The sequence below is a fragment of the Protopterus annectens genome, chromosome 7.part0 (genome assembly GCF_019279795.1).
Source record: "Protopterus annectens isolate FY-2018-M chromosome 7.part0, PAN1.0, whole genome shotgun sequence".
Taxonomy (NCBI): domain Eukaryota; kingdom Metazoa; phylum Chordata; order Ceratodontiformes; family Protopteridae; genus Protopterus; species Protopterus annectens.
Genome location: NC_056739.1, coordinates 1287128417 through 1287143697, shown reverse-complemented (window position 1 = coordinate 1287143697; position 15281 = coordinate 1287128417). Strand labels below are relative to the sequence as shown.

The 15281-nt window shown below is 45.2% G+C and overlaps 1 protein-coding gene across 1 annotated transcript in view; it reads right to left on the bottom strand.

Moving 5' to 3' along the window:
• UBA3 (ubiquitin like modifier activating enzyme 3) overlaps positions 1-15281 on the bottom strand; it is a gene marked incomplete in the record, with an annotated part of 1621434 nt that overhangs the window by 619116 nt on the left and 987037 nt on the right.

Below are 15281 nucleotides of genomic sequence, written 5' to 3'. Positions count from 1 at the left end.
CATGCTTGTCTGTGATAAGTCCTTGTGCAGAATCTTTTCAACTGATAATTTTGAGGAGAGGCAAATAGATCTATGTCTGGGCTCCCCCATTTCTCTGTTATCATGCTGAAGACTTGTGGATTTAGTTTCGACTCATGGGGATCCATAAGGTTTCTGCTTACATTGTCTGCCAGAGTGTTTTGTTTTCCTGGCAGGAATTGAGCTTGAAGATGTATTTGGTAGATCAAAGCTGTGTTCCACAGTGCCATAGCTAATCTGCAAAAGGGGTATGAGTGTGTGCCCCCTTGCTTGTTTATATACCACATCACCGTGGTGTTGTCCGTCTTCATCAATAGTTGTCCTGGATGAAGTAAGTCTTTGAAGGCTGTTAGTGAATTTTGAACAGCTAGCATCTCTTTTTGGTTGATATGTAGATGCATTTGTTTTGGGGTCAATATGCCCTGAATACATCTTCCTGCCATGTGGGCCCCCCAGGCATAATCTGATGCATCTGTTAAAGTTTGGCTGGAAGGGGGTAGAGTGAAAGCCCGTCCAATGTTTTGGTGACATGCCTTTGCCCACCATAGAAACTCCTGCTGTAGGCAGGGAATGAGAGGAGTCATTGTTTCCAGACTGTGAGAATGTTGACACCATAAACTTTTTAGGTACCAGTAAAGTTTCCTCATATGCAGTCTTGCATACAGAATCAGTAGGATGCAGGATGACATGAAGCCCAAAGCCTGCAGAATTTGTCTTGCAGATATAACTGGGTTTTTGTAGCCATCAGTTTGAAGTAAGTAGTCAGTTGCCTTTGCTTGTCTGGCGTGAGGTAAGCCATCTGGGCAGTTGTATTCAAGCTTGCGCCAAGGAATGTTATATTTTGAGAGGGTACCAGTTGTGATTTCTTTTCGTTTATTGTGTACCCTAGGCATGTTAGAAGCCTTTTCACAAACGCCAGGTGTCGAAGAAATTATGTCCTTGTTCTCTGCTTGAATGAGACAGTTGTCCAAGTTAACGGTATATTTGTATAGTTCTTTGTCTGCAAAACGCAATTAAAATGCAATTACTGGTGCCAGGCACTTTGTAAAGACCCTGGGCGCAGTAGATAAGCCAAAGGGCAGTGCAGAGAATTGGTAATGTATTAAGCCAGCCTTGAGTCTGACGTATTTTCTGCACAATTGTCTTAAAGGGACATGCAGGTATGCCTCTTTTAGGTCTAATGTCACCAGCCAAGCATTCTTCCCCAGCATGGGCAGAAGCTGCTGCAAAGTCAGCATTTTGAATTTTGGAATGTCCAGATGTGTTCAAAATCGATAAATCCAATATTGGCCACCAAGCCTTGTCCTTTCTGGGTACCAAGAACAGTCGAGTAAAAACCTTGTCCTTTTTCCTGTTCAACCATTTGCCACTGGCAGAGTGTGGAAATGGAACCTGTATCCCTGTGATACTATGTTTAGCACCCACTTGTCCTGGGTTATTAACTGCCAATTTTGAGAAAAAAGTGCTAATTTTCCCCCCATGGGTGCTGCCAAAAGATAAGTGCTTGGTGAAGGCAGAGGGAAGTCACTGGAACTGTTTTCTGTAGGTTTGCACTTTATCTCCTCCAGATTTAGAGGTAGAAGCGCCCCACATTGCTTTGACCTGCACGAATCTTGCACCTGGTATCTGAAACTCTTAGGTCGTCTGGATTTGCTTTGCTTCTTTGAGCTCTGTCTGACACAGGAAAGGACCAATTTTTTGTAGGCCAGTGTCTACTGAATCTTGGTGGCTGCACATTTTCTTTAAAACCTCTTCTGCCTTAATACCAAACGGAGTATCATGCTGTAAAGGAGCATCTAGCAATTTCGCTTTAACACGATCAGGCAAATTTTGTTCTTTTAGCCAGGCATGCCTCCTAATCACAGATCCAGTAACTGGGGCCCTGTAGGAGGCCTCTAAGGAATCAAAACCACATTGCGAAGTATGCTTTCCAACCTGTTCAGCTGCATGCAATAATTCCTGCAATTCTTTATTTTCTGCACATTCTGAAATCAACAATTTTCTGTTTCAGCAATCCCATAACATGTTGTTGATACTTAAGCATATGAAATTGACAGTTTAAGGCCCTGATTGCCGAAGTTGCAGATGTATAAACCTTTTCCCCCCATCTGTCCAGTGCCCATGAATCTCTGTCAGAGGGGGTAGGATTTTTTGCTGTTGAGGCCTTAACTCCCATTGGACCCTGTGAAATAGTTTCAGAATCAGCAGAAGGGTTTCTAAATAAAAATTTATGAGAGTCAGGGACCCTGTAATACCAGTCAGGTTTACTGGGAGCTGGAGGTAAGGAGTCAGGGGTCAAGCTTGACTCCGAAAACACATCATCCACAATGTCTAAAACAGGGGGAATGGCTAAAGGCCTGTGCTGAGGGGAAAGAAGGAAATCCCTGAGCCTCTTTTTTGATTCTGAGAAATCTTGACTCTCCCAGTGAAAATGCTCCCTCAAAGTATGCAAGGTTTCTCCAAATGAATAATCCTCATGAGGAGATGCAGATGGTATAGACTCCTCTGCATCAGAATCCTCATAGGGAAGTATAGATAATTCCTTATCAGAAGAGGAATCAGAAGAAATAGAAACCTGATCTGAAGATTCATACTCAGTGTCTTGCCTAGGCCTCTTATCTGGAGGGGGATGGGTACCCCTGATCAAGGTAATAAGGTCTTCAGCCATTTTGATCATCTGTTTTTTAGGCATAGAGGCCTGTGCACATGGCTCATGCGTCGTTTTTTTAGTTTTAGAAGTTGCTTTTTTCTTTGGTTTTGCAGCTGTCGTCGGTTTGATATACAAATGTTGAGGTCTGAAAACACCCTCAGAAGCCAGTGCCTGCTCAGTGACTTCGGACCCATCCAAGGGAGATACATCCGTTGGTCCAATACCTTGAGCATCTTGCGGCATGCCGGACTCCACATGGGTGTCGGTAGAAGCCTGCAACTCTAAGATAGCAGGTATCAGGGGCTGCGAAAGCGCCTCACTGAGTACCGGCGACTGGCTTAGAAGCAGCTTCGTCATCGTTTTTGGATCTCTACTGCCTTTCTCTGTCCTTTTCTTTGTGTTTTTTGTGTACTCCGGTAGTCGGATTGCTATCTGATGACATTTCTGGGTAATTAAATCTGTTTCCAAAATACTTTGAGGCAAAAATATACTGACACTTAATAGTGCGTTGATTAAATCTAGCACAAAACCGACAGCCAGGCACGTTATGATCAGGGCTTAGGCAAGGAATACAGTATAAATGGAAATCCTTATGAGGTATTTGCTTCCCACAAGTAATACAATTATTAAACTTTTTCTGACATCGGTATGGAGCAAGAAAGAAGTTTCCCCAACGGTGTACTTAGCTTTAGTGAAGACTTCGGTTCTGAAACTCAAACTCGAATATTTCAGTAGTCGGCCGACCGGCACTTGCGAAATGCTTCTGCTTCGGGCACCGCGCAGCAAGAAAGACTAGAGAAAATGGTGTCGGCTGCATGTTTTATACCCCTGATGACCTGACGTCATGGAAGAGGAGACAGCAACCGACGCAGGACCCAAGACTTTGGAATTCAGGCTGACTGAGGGAAACCTGCCAGCAGATTACCCAAATGTAATGACTGCAACAGTGAAACACGAAGAACATCTGATTGATTCAAATTTGCTCCCTAGCCATCTTAGGCATGAAAGAAGGATTGGTTCGGAGAGCCACTCTGTCTTTATTAAATACGATGTAAGGTGATTTCATAGAAAGAGCCTGGAACTCTGAAACCCTTCTTGCCAAAGTTATGGCCAGCATCCATGATAAAAATTTCAAATTGCATGTAGCAGCAGGCTCAAAGGGACTCTGTGTAAGAGATTGCAGGACAAGTGAAAGGTCCCAAGGGGGAGAAGGATCTTTAACAGGAGGCCAGAGCAGAAAAACACCTTTCAAAAATGCCTTACAGAGATGAGAGGAACAGGTAGGTTCCTCGCAAACATGGAAATTAGAAATAGCCACCAAGTGTACTTTGATAGTAGGGAAACTAGCTCCATCTTGAAAAAAGTGTAGACAAGAACATGATATCTGGAATGGGAGCCGAGAAGGGGGTCCAGATTATACTGCTTCATCCAAATAGAAAACCTTTTCCATTTATTCGCATATACCTTTCTGGTGGATGCCTTCTGAGAGGTCAGAATAATGTTTCAGATGGGTGTTGTACGCCTGGACCGATTCAGGATTATGGGTAGTGGATAAACCACGCAGTCAGATGAAGAGGGTGAAGGTTGGGGGTGGGAAGGGTGAGAAATCAGATCTAGAAGGGGAACTAGTACCCAATTGGGGTACTTCAGATGAAACCATAGGAGGGGAAACCACACCTGTTGAGGCCAAAAGGGGGTGAAGAGGATCAAGGTGGTCTTGAGGCAACAAGCTTTCTTAAGTATTCTGGTAATGAAAGGTATAGGACAGGTGTAAAGGAGATTCAGGGGGCCAATCGTGAAGCAGACCATCCCTTGAGGGACACCCTAATTGGGGGAATCCGGGAGAAATACCTGCTGCATTTGCGGTTCTGAGCGGAAATGAACAGATCACAGCTCGGATGACCCCAGCACAGGAAAATCTCTAACCACTGAAGAATTCAGGGACCACTCATGATTCAGGATGGCCCTGTCAAGTGTTTGCCAACAAGCTGGGATCTCCAGAAGGTGCACTGCAAGGAGAAAGCACCCCAAGGACATTGTCCATTCCCAAACCCCCATGACCTCGAGCACTTAAGAGCATATGTCCCCTGGCTTGTTAATGCACCACACAACTGCCATGTTGTCCGTGTGAACTGCAATAGTACTCAGAAGGAGGCACTCCTGAAAAGCTTGCAACGGGGGGACTGCTCTCATCTCCAGTACATTTATGTGCAGTTTGGTCTCTGCAAAGGACCACGTACCTTGGACAGTCTTTCCCTGATAGTGCCCCCCAAACAGGGAAGCATCCGAAGTCACATTGACACTGGGGAGAGGAACAGAACATGGTCTGCCCACTAGAAGGTTGGGAGACAAGCCACCAAAGAAGATGACCTCTGCACACTGGAGTGAGACTGACTGAGGCCATCGGATGAGACAGACAAGACCACTGGACCACTAGTGTCCATTGCAGAACCCTCATGTAGAATCTGGCTAACTGCACCAAATAGAAGGCCGCAGTAATGCACCCTACGGCCCTGAGAATAAGGTGGACCCGAGGACAAGGAAGATCTAGAAGGCACTGAACATGAGCTATGATTAGATAAATATGTCAAAGAGGGAGCACTGCAATCTCTGACACAGTGTCCAGCTGAATTCACATAAATTCCAAATTATGGGAAGGAAGCAGATTCGATTTGGCCAGATTCACTGTCATTACTAACTTGTTGAACAGGCGAAGCAAGTACTGAGTGGCTCGATCAGTCAATGCTGGGTGGGAGCTTTGAGGAACCAATCATCTAAGTAAGGAAACACCTGAAATCCCTGCAGTTTCAAGTAAGCTGCGACCACTACCATGCACTTGGTAAACACCCAGGGGGCTGTGTTCAGACCACGGAATGATTGGCTCCCACGTGAAAGTGGAGATAACTCCTGGAGCACCTGTCTATTTTTATATGACAGTAGAATCCTGGAGATCCACAGAGCACATCCAATCGTCCTTGTGCAGAAGGGGCATGATGGACTGGTCAGTGACCATCCAGAACTTGGACTTTTGACAGAGAGATTAAACCCGCTGCGGTCCAGAATTGGACATAGAACACCCCTTCTTCTTTGGCACCAAAAAAGTAGAGAGCAGGTTTTGGATTATCAGTGTCCTGGGGTGACCTCTTGGATAGCTCTCTTCTAAAGTTTGAGCAATTCTTGCTCAGCTAACTCCCTCTGATGGGGTGGCGCATCTGGGAGGCAGTTCCTGATTGGAGGGGATGGCTGAGAAAAGGGAATAAAACAGCCCCTGGAGATAATGCTTAGCACCCAGCTATCTCATTTGCCCATGCCAAAGGGTGCAGTGCTAAATGATGCCCAACTGTCTCTAGCACAGAACAGTCGGGCAGTGCCTCAGGAGTGCTGGGGAGACTTCCCGGATAAAGGTTCCCTGATTTTGCGAACCCCCTCTGCCCCTGGGGCAGCGTCTGCCAATGGATCCTTTCCCCCAATCTCTAGAAGAGAGCTCGTCCTGAGCATCCTGGAAGGAAGACTGCAACTTCAGGAAAGTACAGCTGTGTACACTTACCATAAATGTGGATGTTTGAGTGTACTCACTGTTGCAGTTATTACATTTCAGTTATCTGCTTGCAGGTAGCCCTCAGTCAGCCTGATTAACAAAGTCTTGGGTCCTGCGTCGGTTGCTGTCCCTTCTTCCATGACGTCAGGTCGTCAGGGGTATAAAACATGCAGCCGACGCCATTACATCAGGTGCACCCCTAATGGGAAGCAATTAAATATAAAAGCACAAAGATACATCTCCAACAAAAAAGCAAATACACCAAAAAGGCTTTTAAGCATAGTAAAGGAAAGTAGAGGTATAGCCAAAAGAAGTTAGGGGGCTGGAGGGAGGGTAACCAGGACTGCAACAGTGAATACACTCTAACATCTACATTTATGGTAAGTGTACACAACTGTACTGTGTTATTCGTGTTTCACTGTTGCAGTCATTACATTTGGGTAGATTCCCAAAGCTATGGTTGGGAGGAGGAATTCAGATAGCATTAGGGCCAGCTATAAGGCCCTGCAAGAATGTAGTGGCAAAGCCAGCTCTGGATTTAGAGAAAATTGGCAAATGATAATGCTTGGTGAAAGTATGTACAGAATTCCAGGTAGCAGCTTCTAGGATGTCCCCGGTAGGGACGCCTCTGAGAAAGGCTGTAGCGGTAGATGCAGCCCTGGTGGAGTGAGGTCTGATCCTCTGGGGGATAGGTTTTCCATGGTGCTTACAGCAGAAATGAATGCAATGGCTTATCCATTTAGAAATGGTTTGCTTTGAAATAGCCTTCCTCCTCTACCCCTGCAGCAAATGCCACCAGCAGTTGTTCAGATTTCCTTTGAGGTTTAGTCCTGTCCAAGTAGAATCTAAGTTGTCTGTGCACATCTAATGAATGCAGTATCCATTTCCCTTTATTCTGTGGATTAGGAAAGAAGGTTGGCAAATGAATTGACTGATAGAGTCACCTGGATACAACCTTGGGCATGAAAGATGGATTGGTTCCGAGGGACACCCTGTTCGCATTAAAGATGATGAAAGGCTCCACTGCCATAAGGGCCAGTAATTCAGATACCCTTCTAGCTGAAATGATTGCTAAATGGAAAGCTGTTTCCCAAAAAAGAAATTTTAAGTCTGCAGTAGAAGCTGGCTTGAAAGGAGGCAGAGTGAGCTTCTCCAAGACAAAGTTAAGGTCCCAGGCTGGGGTTGGAGCTCTCCTGGGTGGTCTCAAATTTTTGGCCCCTCTGAGGAACTGCTTGAGCAGTGGATGAGAGAAGAGGGGAGGGTTCTGTGTTATAATGAGCTGAAATGACTGAACCGTGGATTTTAATGGAGGAAAACGACAGGTCCTTGTGAAGCATCTCAGTTAAGTATTGTAAAATCTCAGGTAAATTGGGCGCTGCTGTGCTCATCCCTCAAGACTGGTTCCAGGCACAGAATCTTTTCCATTTTTCAGCACAAGATTTTCTAGTACTAGGCCTCCTTGACACTAAAATGATATCCATCACAGGCTGGGTGAGGGATGGTAAAGGAGAGATTAAGTAATTAGCCAGACTGCAAGGTTCAGTGTTAGAAGCTGAGGGTGCAGAATATGGTTCTCCTGCTGAGATAGCAGGGAAGGAGTCTGAGGCAGGTGCCATGGAGATAACCGTGACACACTGCGCAAGAGGGGGTACCAGTGTTGGCACGGCCAGTCTGGAGCAATCAAAATCATCCTTGGTTTATCCTGTTTGATTTTTAGTAGTACTTTGGAGAGCAGAGGCAGAGGGGGGAAGGCACAGACTGAAAGGTTTTTCCAGCTGAAGGACAGAGCATCCACTTTCCAGGCTTGTTTGTGGGGAGTCCTTGTGCAAAATTTGTCCAACTGGTAGTTCTGTGGAGAGGCAAACAGGTCTATATCTGGGCTCCCCCATTTGCTTGTCAACATGTTGAAAATCCTTGGTTCCAGTTTCCACTGTGTGGGTCCATGAGGTTTCTGCTTAGTCCGTCTGCCAGTGTATTTCATTTTCCTGGCTGGAATTGAGCTTGTAGGGTGTACTTGGTAGCTCAAGGCTGTGTTCCACAACGCCATGGCTAGTCTGCAGAGGGGGTAAGAATGTGAACCCTCCCCTGCTTGTTTATGTACCACATAAAGTTCAGTTGTGTACACTTACCATAAATGTAGATGTTCGCGTGTATTCACTATTGCAGTCATTACATTTGGGTAATCTGCTGGCAGGTTGCCCTCAGTTGGCTTGATTAACAAAGTCTTGGGTCCTGCGTCAGTTGCTGTCCCTTCTTCCATGACATCAGGTCATCAGGGGTCTAAAACATGCAGCCGACACCATTACATCAGTTTTTCTTGCCCCAGATGTCAGGTGACCCCCAAATGGGGAGGAAATAAAATTAAAAAAAAAAAAAACAATACATCTCCAATCCCAAAAGCAAATACACCAAAAGGGCTTTTAAGCATAGTGAAAGAAAGTAGAGGTATTGCCAGGGAAAAATAGGGGGCTGGTGGGAGGGTAACCAGGACTGCAATAGTGAATACACTCGAACATCTACATTTATGGTAAGTGCACACAACTGTACTATATGTTCTTCGTGTTTCACTGTTACAGTCATTACATTTGGGTAGATTCCCAAAGCTATGGTTGGGTGGAGGGAATTATACAGCATCAGGACCAGCTATAAGGCCCTGCAGGACAGCAGTGGCAAAGCCACCTCAGGATTTAGAGAAACGTGGTAAATGGTTATGTTTGGTGAACGTATGAACTGAGCCTCCAGGTAGCAGCTTCTAGAATGTCCCTGGTAGGAACACCTCTGAGGAAAGGCTGTAGAATTAGATGCAGCCCTGGTGGAATAGGATCTGATGCCCTGGGGGATAGTTTTTCCATGGTGCATATAGCAGAAACAAATACAATGGCTTATCCCATCTGGAAATGGTTCGCTTTGAAATAGCCTTTCCCTCTGCCCCTGCAGCAAATGCCACCAGCAGTTGTTCAGATTTTCTTTGAGATTTTGTCCTGTTTAAGTAAAATCTAAGTTGTCTGTGTACATCCAATGAATGCAGAATCCGCTCCCCCTTGTTCTGTGGATTGGGAAAGTAAGTTGGCAAATGAATGGCCTGATTAAGAGCCACACTGGATACCACCTTAGGCATGAAGGATGGATTGGTCCTGAGAGATACCCTGTCCGCATGAAAAATGATGAAAGGCTCCACTGCCATAAGAGCCTGTAATTTGGAAATCCTTCTAGCTGAAGTGACTACTAAAAGGAAAGCTGTTTTCCAGGAGAGAAAGTTTAAGTCTGCAGTAGCAGCTGGCTTGAAAGGAGGGAGTGTGAGCTTTTCCAATACAAAACTGAGGTCCCAGGCAGGGGTTGGAAATCTCCTGAGTGGTCTTAAGCTTTAGCAGAGGATGAGAGAAGAGGGGAGGTTCTGTGTTGTAAAGAGCTGAAATGGCTGAGGCATGGATTTTTATGGAAGAAAAGGACAGGCCCTTGTGAAGCATCTCAGTTAAGTATTGTAAAATCTGAGGAATGTTGGGCACTGCTGTGCTTATCCCTTGAGATTGATTCCAGGCACAGAATCTTTTGTCAGCATAAGATTTTCCTAGTACTAGGCCTTCTTGCCGCCAAAATGACATCCATCGCAGGTTTGCTGAGGGATGCTAAGGATGAATTTAGGTGATTAGCCACGCTGCAAGATTCAAAGTTTGGAGCTGAGCGTGCAGAATTTGGTTGTTCTGCTGAGACAGTAAGTAAGGTGTCTGAAAGGTGCCACGGTGGAAGGTGTGACACATTGCGCAGGAGTGGGTACCAGTGTTGGTGAGGCTAGTTTGGAGCAATCAAAATCATTTTTGGTTTGTCCTGTTTGACCTTTAGTAGAACTTTGGAGAGCAGAGGCAGGGGGGGGGGGGGCATAGACTGCTAGGTTTTTCCAGCTGAAGAATAGAAGCATCCACTTTTCAGGCTTTTTCATGATGAGTTCTTGTACAAAATTTTTCCAACTGATGGTTCTGGCATGAGGCAAAAAGATCCATGTCTGGGCTCCCCCACGCGCATGTCAACATGTTGAAAATCCGTGGTTCCAGTTTCCATTCGTGTGGGTCCATGAGATTTCAGCTTAGTTCGTCTGCCAGAGTATTCAGCTTTCCTGCCAGGAATTGAGCTTGTAGTTGTACTTGACAGGTCAAGGCCATGTTCCACAATGCCATGGCTAGTCTGCAAAGGGGGTAGGAGTGTGTACCCCTCCCTGCTTGTTTATGTACCACATAACTGTGGTGTTGTCTGTGTCTGTCTTTATCATTAATTGTCCTGGATGAAGGTAGTCCTTGAAGGCTGTCAGTGCATTCTGTTCAGCTAGCATTTCCTTTCGATTGACATGAAGGTGCATTTGATTTGGGCTCCATTTGCCCTGAATGCACTTCCCTGCCAGATGTGCCCCCCAAGCATAGTCCGATGAGTCTGTAGTTAGGGTTTGGGCAGCAGGGGGTGGTGTGAATGGCAGTCCCTTGTTTTGGTGGCAGGCCTCTGCCCACCACAGGAACTCTAGTCGCAGGCAAGGTATGATAGGAATCATTGTTTCCAGGCTGTGACAATGCTGACTCCATAGACTTTTTAAGTACCACTGAAGTTTCCTCATATGCAGTCTTGCATATGGAATTAGAAGAATGCAGGAGGCCATGAACCCCAAGGCTTGCAGTATTTGCCTTGCAGAAAACAGGGTTTTTGTGGCCACCTGTTTGAAGTAAGTCACCAAATGAATTTGCTTCTCTGGCGTAAGGAAAGCCATCTGGGCAGCTGTATTCAAGCTTGCACCCAGGAATGTAATTTTTTGAGAGGGTACCAGTTGGGATTTCTTTTCATTTACAGTGTACCCTAGACAAGTTAGAACCCTTTTTACAAACACCAGATGGTTTAGAAGAGTGTCCTTGTTTTCTGCCTGAATTAGACAATCGTCCAGGTATGGATATATTTGAATATTTCTTTGCCTGCAAAATACAATTACTGGAGCCAGGCACTTTGTAAAGACTCTTGGCGCAGTAGATAAGTGAAATGGCAATGCAGAGAAAGTACAGTTGTGTATCTACCATAAATGTAGATGTTCAAGTGTATTCACTGTTGCAGTCATTACTCTAGGGTTATCCTGCTGGCAGGCTACCCGCAGTCGGCCAGAATTCCAAAGTCTAGGTCCGGCGTCAGCTGCTGTCGCCTCTTCCCTGACGCCAGTGCGCCAGGGGTATAAAAGATGCAGCTGATGCCATTTTCTTCAGTTTTTCTTGCCCCAGATGTCAGGTGCCCCCAAAATGGTAGGCTAAAAATATTATGCCAATAATTATGCATGCAGTAAAATGCAGTAAAATAAACATTTCCTTCATCTACAAGCAAACACACCACATAGGTTGTATAAGATAGAGAAGTAAAGGTAAGTCCCAGCAAAGAAAAGGGGGATGGAGGGTGGGTAACCTGGACTGCAACAGTGAATACACTCGAACATCTACATTTATGGTAGGTACACAACTGTACTATGTTCATCGTGTTTCACTGTTGCAGTCATTAAAATTGGGTTGAATACCAAAGCTATGGCTGGGTGGCTGGTCCTAAATAGGATTAGGAGAGGCTATAAGGCCTTGCAGAACTGCAGTGGTGAAGCCTGCTCTGGATTTAGAGTAGAGAGGTAAATGGTAGTGCTTTGCAAAAGTGTGCACTGAACTCCAAGTTGCAGCCTCTAAAATGTCTTTGGTTGGTACTCCTCTGAGAAAGGCTGCTGAAGTGGCTGCTGCCCTGGTAGAATGAGGCCTAATGCCCTTGGCCACTGATTTGCCATGTTGTGAGTAGCAGAAACAAATGCAGTGGCCTATCCATTTTGAAATAGTCTGTTTTGAGATGTGCTTTCCTTGAGATCCTGCAGCATATGCCACTAAAAGTTGCCCAGTTTTTTCTGAAAGCTTTAGTTCTGTCCAAGTAGAAGTGTAGTTGTCTGTGTATGTCCAAGGAATGCAGAAGTCTCTCACCCTTATTCTGTGGGTTTGGATAAAAGGTAAACAAATTAATGGTTTGGTTAAGGGCCACACTGGACACTACCTTGGGCATAAAGGTTGGGTTCGTCCTTAGAGAAACCCTGTCTGGATGGAAAATGATGAAAGGTTCCACAGCCATGAGTGCCTGTAACTCAAACTCGTCTTGCAGAGGTTATTGCTAGGAGCAGAGCTGTTTTCCAAGATAAAAACTTTATATCAGCTGTATTGGCTGGCTCAAAAGGCGGCAGTGTGAGTTTTTCCAAGACATAATTGAGGTCTCATGCAGGTATTGGGGCTCTTCTTGGAGGTCTTATGTTTTTGGCCCCTCTGAGGTACTGCCTTAGCAAAGGATGGAAAAAAATAGGAGGTTCCATATTGTAATGAGCTGAAATGGCAGAGGCATGAATTTTAATTGATGAAAAGGATAGGCCTTTGTCCATCATCTGTTAGGTATTGTAAAATCAGAGGAATATTTGGAACAGATGTGTTGATTCCTTGTGCCTGGTTCCAAGCACAGAATCTTTTCCATTTTTCTGTATAAGATTTTCTGTTACTGGGCCTCCTGGCCTCCAAAATAACACCCATCACTGCTTTAGAGAGAGGTGTGCTTTGAATGGTTACATTAGCCGCCATGCTGCCAGATTTAGGGTCCTGAGTTGGCTGTGCAGAATCTGATTGTTTCACTGGGTCAGTAAGTGAGGAATTAGAGGCAATGTCCAGGCTGGGCCTTGAGACAAGCTTTTTAGGACTGGGTACCAGTGCTGGCAGGGCCAGTCTGGGGCAATCAGAATCATTCTTGGCTTCTCTTGTCTGACCTTTATGAGTACCTTGGGGAGGAGAGGCAGAGGAGGAAAGGCATATACTGTTAGACTTTTCCAGCTGAATGACAGAGCATCCACTTTCCATGCTTGCTTGTGATAAAATCCTTGTGCAGAATTTCTGTAGTTGGCAGTTGTGAGGGGAGGCAAATAGATCTATGTCTGGGCATCCCCATTCCTTTGTTATGCTGAAGACTTGTGGATCCAGTTTTCACTCGTGGGGATCCGTACGGTTTCTGCTTAGGTCGTCTGCCAGAGTGTTGTTCTTTCCTGGCACGAATTGTGCTTGCAGGTGTACTTGATAAGTCAATGCTGTGTTCCACAAAGTCATGGCTTGTCTGCAGAGGGGGTAGGAATGTGTGCCTCCCTGCTTGTTTATGTACCACATGACTGTAGTATTGTCTGTCCCTATCAGTAGTTGTCCTGGATGGAGTAGATCCTTGAAAACTGTCAGGGCATTCTGAACAGCTAGCGTCTCTTTTTGATTGATATGTAGATGCATTTGGCTTGTGGACCATGTCCTGCCATGTGTGCTCCCCAGGCATAATCTGATGCATCTGTTATTATTGACTGCCTGGCTGTGAGTAGAGTGAATGGCTGTCCCTTGTTGAGGTGACAGGCATGAGCCCACCATCGAAACTCCTGTTGCAGGCAAGGAATGAGGGTAATTAATGCTTCCAGGCTTTGACAATGTTGAGTCCAGACACTTTTTAGGTACCATTGAAGTTTCCTCATATGAAGTCTGGCATATGGAATTAGCAGAATGCAGGATGCCATGAAGCCCAAAGCCTGCAGAATTTTTCTTGCAGATAACTGGGTGTTTGTTGCCAACATTTTGAAGTAAGAAGTTAGTTGCCTTTGTTTGTCTGGAGTGAGATAAGCCATCTGGGCAGTTGTATTTAAGCTTGCACCCAGGAATATTATCTCTTGAGAGGGTACTAGTTTTGATTTTTCATTTACTGTGTACCCTAGGCAAATTAATAATCTTTCTTACGAATGCCAGATGCTTTAGTAGAGTGTCCTTGTTCTCTGCTTGTATACGGCAGTTGTCCAAGTAAGGATAAATTTGAATTCCTCTGTCTGCAAAATGCAATTACTGGTGCCAGGCATTTTGTGAAGACCCTGGGCGCAGTAGATGAGCCAAAGGGCATTGCAGAGAACTGGTAGGGCACTGAGCCAGCTATGAATCTGAGGTATCTTCTGCAAGATTGTTTGATTGGTATATGCAGGTATGCCTCTTTTAGGTCCAAAGTTACAAGCCAAGCCGAGCATGGGCAGAAGCTGCTGCAGAGTTAACATTTTGAATTTTGGAACGTCCAGAAATGTGTTTAGAAAAGACAGGTCCAGTATTGGTCTTCAGGCTTTGTCCTTTCTGGGGACCAAGAAAAGTCTTGAGTAAAATCCTTGTCCCTGCTCTTGCTGTGGTACTTGCTGAATGGCCCTTATTTGCATAAGGGACGAAACTTGGTTTTGTGCCTCTGCCCATTGATTGTGTGGCAGGTTTGGCATACCTTTTGCCTTTGGCAGGGTGTGAAAGTGGAACCTGTAGCCCTGGGACACTATATTCAATGCCCATTTGTCCTGGGTGATCATGTGCCAATTTTGAGAGAAAAGTGCTAGTTTTCCCCCTAAGTGGGCTGCAAGAAGATAAGTGCTTGGTGCTGGCAGAGGCAAGTCATTGGGACTGTTTCCTGTATGGCTGTGCTTTGTCTTCTCCACTTTTGGAGGTAGGAGCGCCCCACTGTTTAGGCCTGTATGAACCCTGGGGCTGGGATCTGCCTCTGGGACGTCTATCTGCCTCTATGTGGCCTGTCCGACACTGGAAAGAACCAATTCTTTGTAGGCCAGTTCCTGCTAAATGTTGGTGGCTGAACCTGTAAGAAATCCTTTACTGTTTGCACAGATTTTGCTTTGTCCTCCATTTTAATCAAAACCTCCTCTGCTTTAACACCAAATAAAATATCATGCTGTAATGGAGCACCTAATAATTTTGCTTTAACATTATCAGGCAGATTTTGTTCCTTTAACCAAGCATGCCTCCTAATGACAGAACCTGTAACTGCGGCCCTGCAGGAGGCCTCCAGAGAATCAAAACCACATTGCAATGTATGTTTTCCCACTTGTTCAGTTGCATGCAATAAATCCTGTAATTCCTTATTTTCTGTACAATCAGAATTAGTCAACATTTTCTGTTTTAACAGTGACATTGAGTATTGCTGATATTTAATCATATGAAATTGACAATTTAAAGCCCTCACAGCCACAGTAGCAGAAGTGTA